General features: G+C 34.9%; 1 protein-coding gene across 3 annotated transcripts in view; it reads left to right on the forward strand.

Moving 5' to 3' along the window:
• The window catches only part of usp54b (ubiquitin specific peptidase 54b), a 160,691-nt gene that overhangs the window by 67,802 nt on the left and 82,826 nt on the right, over nt 1–10,063 (forward strand). The window lies entirely within an intron of this gene.

Consider the following 10,063-nt stretch of genomic DNA (forward strand, 5'->3'; position numbering starts at 1 on the left):
GTAGTAGACACAAGTAGTAAGTAGTAAATATATGTAGTAAAAAGTTAATATAGAGTAGTAAACATATATAGTAAGCAGTCAATATAGAGGAGCAAACAGGGGGAGTAAGTAGTAGACAAAGGTAGTAAGTAGTAAATATATTTAGTAAGTAGTCAATATAGAGTAGTAAATATAGGTTGTAAGCAGTAGTTATAGGTAGTAAGTAGTAAATATATGCAGTAAGTAGTCAATTTAGAGTAGGAAACATAGGTAGTGAGTAGTCAATATAGAGTGGTAAACATAGGTAGTAAATAGTAAACATAGGTAGTAAGTAGTAAATAAATGTAGTAAGTAGTCAATATAGAGTATTAAACATACGTAGTAAGTAGTCAATATAGAGTAGTAAACATAGGTAGTAAGTAGTTAATAGAGAGGATCACACATAGGTAGTAAGTAGTAGACACAGGTAGTAAGTAGTAAATATATGTAGTAAAAAGTCAATATAGAGTAGTAAACATATATAGTAAGCAGTTAATATAGAGTAGTAAACATAGGTAGTAAGTAGTCAATATAGAGGAGGCAAACAGGGGGAGTAAGTAGTAGACAAAGGTAGTAAGTAGTAAATATATTTAGTAAGTAGTCAATATAGAGTAGTAAATATAGGTTGTAAGCAGTAGTTATAGGTAGTAAGTAGTAAATTTATGCAGTGAGTAGTCAATTTAGAGTAGGAAACATAGGTAGTAAGTAGTCAATATAGAGTGGTAAACATAGGTAGTAAATAGTAAACATAGGTAGTAAGTAGTAATTACATGTAGTAAGTAGTCAATATAGAGTAGTAAACATACGTAGTAAGTAGTCAATATAGAGTAGTAAACATAGGTAGTAAGTAGTTAATAGAGAGGATCACACATAGGTAGTAAGTAGTAGACACAAGTAGTAAGTAGTAAATATATGTAGTAAAAAGTTAATATAGAGTAGTAAACATATATAGTAAGCAGTCAATATAGAGGAGCAAACAGGGGGAGTAAGTAGTAGACAAAGGTAGTAAGTAGTAAACATATTTAGTAAGTAGTCAATATAGAGTAGTAAATATAGGTTGTAAGCAGTAGTTATAGGTAGTAAGTAGTAAATATATGCAGTAAGTAGTCAATATAGAGTAGGCAACATAGGTAGTAAGTAGTCAATATAGAGTGGTAATCATAGGTAGTAAATAGTAAACATAGGTAGTAAGTAGTAAATAAATGTAGTAAGTAGTCAATATAGAGTAGTAAACATACGTAGTAAGTAGTCAATATAGAGTAGTAAACATAGTTAAAAAGTAGTTAATAGAGAGGATCACACATAGGTAGTAAGTAGTAGACACAGGTAGTAAGTAGTAAATATATGTAGTAAAAACTCAATATAGAGTAGTAAACATATATAGTAAGCAGTTAATATAGAGGAGCAAACAAAGGGAGTAAGTAGTCGACAAAGGTAGTAAGTAGTAAACATATTTAGTAAGTAGTCAATATAGAGTAGTAAATATAGGTTGTAAGCAGTAGTTATAGGTAGTAAGTAGTAAATTTATGCAGTAAGTAGTCAATTTAGAGTAGGAAACATAGGTAGTAAGTAGTCAATATAGAGTGGTAAACATAGGTAGTAAATAGTAAACATAGGTAGTAAGTAGTAAATAAATGTAGTAAGTAGTCATTATAGAGTAGTAAACATAGGTAGTAAGTAGTTAATAGAGAGGATCACACATAGGTAGTAAGTAGTAGACACAGGTAGTAAGTAGTAAATATATGTAGTAAAAAGTCAATATAGAGTAGTAAACATATATAGTAAGCAGTTAATATAGAGTAGTAAACATAGGTAGTAAGTAGTCAATATAGAGGAGCAAACGGGGACTAAGTAGTAGACATAAGTAGTAAGTAGTAAATATATTTAGTAAGTAGTCAATATAGAGTAGTAAATATAGGTTGTAAGCAGTAGTTATAGGTAGTAAGTAGTAAATATATGCAGTAAGTAGTCAATTTAGAGTAGGAAACATAGGTAGTAAGTAGTCAATATAGAGTGGTAAATATAGGTAGTAAATAGTAAACATAGGTAGTAAGTAGTAATTACATGTAGTAAGTAGTCAATATAGAGTAGTAAACATACGTAGTAAGTAGTCAATATAGAGTAGTAAACATAGGTAGTAAGTAGTTAATAGAGAGGATAAAACATAGGTAGTAAGTAGTAGACACAAGTAGTAAGTAGTAAATATATGTAGTAAGTAGTCAATATAAAGTAGTAAACATAGGTAGTAAGTAGTCAATATAGAGTGGTAAACATAGGTAGTAAGTAGTAGACACAGGTAGTAAGTAGTAAATATATGTAGTAAGTAGTCAATAAAAAGTAGTAATCATACGTAGTAAGTAGTCAATATAGAGTAGTAAACATAAGTAGTAAGTAGTTAACAGAGAGGATCACACATAGGTAGTAAGTAGTAGATACAGGTGGTAAGTAGTAAATATATGTAGTAAGTAGTCAATATAAAGTAGTAATCATAAGTAGTATAGAGGAGCAAAGATAGGGAGTAAGTAGTAGACATAGGTAGTAAATATATGTAGTAAGTAGTCAGTATAGAGTAGCAAAGGTAAGTAGTAAACATAGGTAGTAAACATAAGTAGTAAGTAGTAGACATGGTAGTAAGTAATACATATAGGTAGTAAGTAGTCAATATGGAGTGGTGAACATAGGTAGCAAATAGTAAACATAGGTAGTAAGTAGGGATGTAACGATATTGTAAATACTGCGGCATTTCGGTTTGGAATTTGGAACAAAAAAAGGGGTCTTCTCCATCAACAAAAAATGAAACAAAACAGAATTAAACCAACAGCGCTTTAGTCAACCAGCACTTGCCTTGTTAGCTGGGTAGCTAATGTTCGTGGTGAGTGGTCGCAGATCAACTTTTTCACTTTTAAAAAGGTGTCGTGCGTCAAATAAGACGTTTTATTATCTTATTAGTTGACAAGTAAATGCTGGAAACTCCATTTCATCAAAGATGGCTGCCACTCTGTTTCTGTTTGGTTTATAGATTCATGATAGGCTTGTCAGGCTCACCAGCGCCCCCTCAGGACAGGAGGCAAGTAGCATCCACCGCATCGTATGCGAGCTCATCCTTTGTTTTGGAGTGGTCGCAGCACTTTCAGCTAAACTATTTCACCTTTAAAAATGTGTCGTGCGTCAAACAAGACATTTTATAATCCTATTATCAATCAATCAATCAATCAATGTTTATTTATATAGCCCCAAATCACAAATGTCTCAAAGGGCTGCACAAATCATTACGACTACAACATCCTCGGAAGAACCCACAAAAGGGCAAGGAAAACTCACACCCAGTGGGCAGGGAGAATTCACATCCAGTGGGACGCCAGTGACAATGCTGACTATGAGAAACCTTGGAGAGGACCTCAGATGTGGGCAACCCCCCCCCCCCCTCTAGGGGACCGAAAGCAATGGATGTCGAGCGGGTCTAACATGATACTGTGAAAGTTCAATCCATAGTGGCTCCAACACAGTCACGAGAGTTCAGTTCAAAGCGGATCCAAGACAGCAGCGAGAGTCCCGTCCACAGGAAACCATCTCAAGCGAAGGCGGATCAGCAGCGTAGAGATGTCCCCAACCGATACAGGCGAGGGGGGGACATAGGAGAAAGAAAAGAAGCGGCAGATCAACTGGTCTAAAAAGGAGGTCTATTTAAAGGCTAGAGTATACAAATGAGTTTTAAGGTGAGCCTTAAATGCTTCTACTGAGGTAGCATCTCGAACTGTTACCGGGAGGGCATTCCAGAGTACTGGAGCCCGAACGGAAAACGCTCTATAGCCCGCAGACTTTTTTTGGGCTCTAGGAATCACTAATAAGCCGGAGTCCTTTGAAGGCAGATTTCTTGCCGGGACATATGGTACAACACAATCGGCAAGATAGGATGGAGCTAGACCGTGTAGTATTTTATACGTAAGTAGTAAAACCTTAAAGTCACATCTTAAGTGCACAGGAAGCCAGTGCAGGTGAGCCAGTATAGGTATATATGTATGTATATATGTATATAAAGGTATATACAGTATAGGTATATATGTGTGTATATATGTATATAAAGGTATATACAGTATAGGTATATATGTGTGTATATATGCATATAAAGGTATATACAGTATAGGTATATATGTATGTATATATGCATATAAAGGTATATACAGTATAGGTATATATGTATGTATATATGTATATAAAGGTATATACAGTATAGGTATATATGTATGTATATATGTATATAAAGGTATATACAGTATAGGTATATATGTATGTATATATGTATATAAAGGTATATACAGTATAGGTATATATGTATGTATATATGTATGTAAAGGTATATACAGTATAGGTATATATGTATGTATATATGTATATAAAGGTATATACAGTATAGGTATATATGTATGTATATATGTATATAAAGGTATATACAGTATAGGTATATATGTATGTATATATGCATATAAAGGTATATACAGTATAGGTATATATGTATGTATATATGTATATAAAGGTATATACAGTATAGGTATATATGTATGTATATATGTATATAAAGGTATATACAGTATAGGTATATATGTATGTATATATGTATATAAAGGTATATACAGTATAGGTATATATGTATGTATATATGTATATAAAGGTATATACAGTATAGGTATATATGTATGTATATATGTATATAAAGGTATATACAGTACAGGCGTAATGTGATCAAACTTTCTTGTTCTTGTCAAAAGTCTAGCAGCCGCATTTTGTACCAACTGTAATCTTTTAATGCTAGACATGGGGAGACCCGAAAATAATACGTTACAGTAATCGAGGCGAGACGTAACAAAATGGACAAAATGGAGTGAATTTTAGCGATATTACGGAGATGAAAGAAGGCCGTTTTAGTAACGCTTTTAATGTGTGCCTCAAAGGAGAGAGTTGGGTCGAAGATAATACCCAGATTCTTTACTGAGTTGCCTTGTTTTATTATTTGGTTGTCAAATGTTAGAGTTGTATTATTAAATAAAGTTCGGTGTCTAGCAGGACCGATAATCAGCATTTCCGTTTTTTTTGGCGTTGAGTTGCAAAAAGTTAGCGGACATCCATTGTTTAATTTCATTAAGACACGCCTCCAGCTGACTACAATCCGGCGTGTTGGTCAGCTTTAGGGGCATGTAGAGTTGGGTGTCATCAGCATAACAGTGAAAGCTAACACCGTATTTGCGTATGATGTCACCTAGCGGCAGCATGTAGATGCTGAAGAGTGCAGGGCCAAGGACCGAACCCTGGGGAACTCCACACGTTACCTTAACGTAGTCCGAGGTCACACTGTTATGGGAGACACACTGCATCCTATCAGTAAGATAAGAGTTAAACCAAGACAGGGCTAAGTCTGACATACCAATTCGTGTTTTGATACGTTCTAATAAAATATTATGATCGACGGTATCGAAAGCAGCGCTTTTTTTTTTTTTTTTTTGGTACCTGACGCATGTTAAAGTTAGCATTTTAGCATTAACATGCTAACTTTTTTATTTATTTATTTTTTTTAGCTAATTTAGTAATTAAGTACCTCGGTATCATATATTTTGGTATTGCACTCATGACAACTGTCCGCATGTTTTTTTTTTTTGATCATTTGGTTAATATTTTTTGTTATTTGACGCTTTCTGGCCAACGTGCTAACTGTTAGCATTTTACTTCGACTTTTTCCAATTTTAGTAATTGATGCATGCTAACTAATATTTGCATGGCATCATTTCAACCACATTTTTCCAGGTACACACCTGTAGGTAATATACTGTATTTTGGTACTTGACGCATGTTACAGTTAGCATTTTAGCATTAACATACTAACTTTTTTTTTTTTTTAGCTAATTTAGTAGTTAAGTACCTCGGTATCATATATTTTGGTATTGCACTCATGCCAACTGTTCGCTTGTTTTTTTTTCAGATCAATTAGTTAATATTTTTTGTTATTTGACGCTTTCTGGCCAACGTGCTAACTGTTAGCATTTCACTTCGACTTTTTAAAATTTTAGTAATTGATACATGCCAACTAATATTTGCATGGCATCATTTTGACCACATTTTTCCAGGTACACACCTTTAGGTAATATACTGTATTTTGGTACTTGACGCATGTTACACTTAGCATTTTAGCATTAGCATGCTAACTTTAAAAAAAAAAAAAAATTTATTAGCTAATTCAGCACAAAGTACCTCATGAGGTATCATATATTTTGGTATTGCACTCATGCCAACTGTCCGCATGTTTTTTTTTTTGATCATTTAGTTAATATTTTTTGTTATTTGACGCTTTCTGGCCAACGTGCTAACTGTTAGCATTTCACTTCAACTTTTTAAAATTTTAGTAATTGATACATGCCAACTAATATTTGTAAGGCATCATTTTAACCACATTTTTCCAGGTACACACCTTTAGGTAATATACTGTATTTTGGTACTTGACGCATGTTACAGTTAGCATTTTAGCATTAGCATGCTAACTTTAAAAAAAAAATGTATTTAGCTAATTCAGCACAAAGTACCTCATGAGGTATCATATATTTTGGTATTGCACTCATGCCAACTGTCCGCATGTTGTTGTTTTTGTGACCATTTAGTTAATATTTTTTGTTATTTGACGTTTTCTGGCCAACCTGCTAACTGTTAGCATTTTACTTCGACTTTTTCAAATTTTAGTAATTGATACATGCTAACTAATTTGCATGGCATCACTTTAACCACATTTTTCCAGGTACACACCTTTAGGTAATATACTGTATTTTGGTACTTGACGCATGTTACAGTTAGCATTTTAGCATTAGCATGCTAACTTTAAAAAAAAAAAAAATTTATTAGCTAATTCAGCACAAAGTACCTCTTGAGGTATCATATATTTTGGTATTGCACTCATGCCAACTGTCCGCAGGTTTTTTTTTTGGATCATTTAGTTAATATTTTTTGTTATTTGACGTTTTCTGGCCAACATGCTAACTGTTAGCATTTTACTTCGACTTTTTCAAATTTTAGTAATTGATACATGCTAACTAATTTGCATAGCATCATTTTAACCACATTTTTCCAGGTACACACCTTTAGGTAATATACTGTATTTTGGTACTTGACGCATGTTACAGTTAGCATTTTAGCATTAGCATGCTAACTTTAAAAAAAAAAAAAAATTTATTAGCTAATTCAGCTCAAAGTACCTCATGAGGTATCATATATTTTGGTATTGCACTCATGCCAACTGTCCGCATGTTTTTTTTGTGACCATTTAGTTAATATTTTTTGTTATTTGACGTTTTCTGGCCAACGTGCTAACTGTTAGCATTTTACTTCGACTTTTTCAAATTTTAGTAATTGATACATGCTAACTAATTTGCATGGCATCATTTTAACCACATTTTTCCAGGTACACACCTTTAGGTAATATACTGTATTTTGGTACTTGACGCATGTTACAGTTAGCATTTTAGCATTAGCATGCTAACTTTTAAAAAAAAAAAATTTTATTAGCTAATTCAGCACAAAGTACCTCATGAGGTATCATATATTTTGGTATTGCACTCATGCCAACTGTCCGCATGTTTTTTTTTTGATCATTTAGTTAATATTTTTTGTTATTTGACACTTTCTGGCCAACGTGCTAACTGTTAGCATTTTACTTCGACTTTTTCAAATTTTAGTAATTGATACATGCTAACTAATTTGCATGGCATTATTTTAACCACATTTTTCCAGGTACACACCTTTAGGTAATATACCGTATTTTGGTACTTGACGCATGTTACAGTTAGCATTTTAGCATTAGCATGCTAACTTTATTTTTTTTTTTTTTTGCTAATTCAGCAGTAAGTACCTGATAAGGTATCATATATTTTGGTATTGCACTCATGCCAACTGTCCGCATGTTTTTTTTTTTGGATCATTTGGTTAATATTTTTTGTTATTCGACGCTTTCTGGCCAACGTGCTAACTGTTAGCATTTTACTTCGACTTTTTCAAATTTTAGTAATTCATACATGCTAACTAATTTGCATGGCATCACTTTAACCACATTTTTCCAGGTACACACCTTTAGGTAATATACTGTATTTTGGTACTTGACGCATGTTACAGTTAGCATTTTAGCATTAGCATGCTAACTTTTTTTTTTTTTTTTTTTTGCTGATTCAGCAGTAAGTACCTGATGAGGTATCATATATTTTGGTATTGCAATCATGCCAACTGTTGGCATGTTCGCATAGCACTGTTAGCATCCTGGCCTTTTTTGCTAATTTATTTAATATTGTTTTGTTATTCGATGCTATCCGTCCGGTTTTGTCTTTTTAGCAATCACACACAATTTCTGCCGAAATTGCATGTTCTAGTCGTCCTGGTTTTGAAACTGAACCCTACAAAAATCCCCCTTCCCCCCGCGTCCTTTGTTTTGAAAGGTGTGTACCTGGAAAAATGTGGTTAAAATGATGCCATGCAAATATTAGTTAGCATGCATCAATTACTAAAATTTTAAAAAGTCAAAGTGAAATGCTAACAGTTAGCACGTACAAGTGGCCGAAATGGGCTTCCACCGCCGGGTGGTGGGTCTCTCCCTTAGAGATAGGGTGAGAAGCTCTGCCACCCGGGAGGAACTCAAAGTAAAGCCGCTGCTCCTCCACATGGAGAGGAGCCAGATGAGGTGTTTAGGGCACGTCCAACCGGTAGGAGGCCACGGGGAAGACCCAGGACACGTTGGGAAGACTTTGACTCCCGGCTGGCCTGAGAACGCCTCGGGATCCCCCGGGAAGAGCTAGACAAAGTGGCCAGGGAGAGGGAAGTCTGGGCTTCCCTGCTTAGGCTGCTGCCCCCGCGAACCGACCTCGGATTAACGCAAGAAGATGGATGGTAATTAGGGATGATGTTTGATAAGAAATTATCGAGTTCGGCCAATTATCAAATCCTCTTATTGAATCCAGATAGGTTGTTGTATATGGAAAAAAACACATTTGGTTTAATAAAAGCTCACTTTTATTTTATAACGAAACATTTTTTTATGAAATAAATAAATAAATATTGACTGGTGTTACCCTCCCTAAAATTTTAATAAATAAATAGGATTGATTTGAATAAAGAACCAACTCTTTTTCTTTACTATAGTGGTCTCGATAACAGGAACCGGTTCTCAAAAAGGGATTCGAGTCCATAGAATCGGTTCTTTTCTTATCGAACAACCGGGAGAACCGGTTTCGAACATCATCCCTAACTTATCACTCTCCTTGGGCACTGTTCCCCTAGCATTCAAAAAAGCGGTTATTCATCCTCTCCTTAAAAGACCTAACCTCGATCCTGACCTCATGGTAAACTACCGACCAGTGTCTCACCTTCCCTTTATTTCAAAAATCCTCGAAAAAATTGTTGCGGAGCAGTTAAATGAACACTTAGCGTCTAACAATCTATGTGAAACCTTTCAATCCGGTTTCAGGGCAAATCACTCCACGGAGACAGCCCTCGCAAAAATGACTAATGATCTATTGCTAACGATGGACTCTGATGCGTCATCTATGTTGCTGCTCCTCCATCTTAGCGCTGCTTTCGATACTGTCGATCATAATATTTTATTAGAACGTATCAAAACACGAATTGGTATGTCAGACTTAGCCCTGTCTTGGTTTAACTCTTATCTTACTGATAGGATGCAGTGTGTCTCCCATAACAATAGTGGCTGTGGCCCTCGGTGGAAAAAGTTTGGGCACCCTTGGTGTAAAAAGGCTGTCCCACGACTGTGTGTGTGTGTGTGTGTGTGTGTGTGTTTGTGTGTTGTCCTCAAAACACACTTTTTCCCTCTGCAACAGTTTGCGTTGGTTTTCATTTTGCCGCCACAAAGCACTTTGAAGATTGTTGTTGTCGGAGAGAAGGAAAAAAAAAAGGCGCAGGAGGCACATGGCCTTGTATTATTGATGGCGTCTGCCATGGAGGCCGACTGCGAGCTTGCCTGGCATTTGTTGCTCAGCACTTTGACAGGTTGTTCCTCGCCTTCTGC

Source organism: Nerophis ophidion, linkage group LG08 (genome assembly GCF_033978795.1).
Source record: "Nerophis ophidion isolate RoL-2023_Sa linkage group LG08, RoL_Noph_v1.0, whole genome shotgun sequence".
Taxonomy (NCBI): domain Eukaryota; kingdom Metazoa; phylum Chordata; class Actinopteri; order Syngnathiformes; family Syngnathidae; genus Nerophis; species Nerophis ophidion.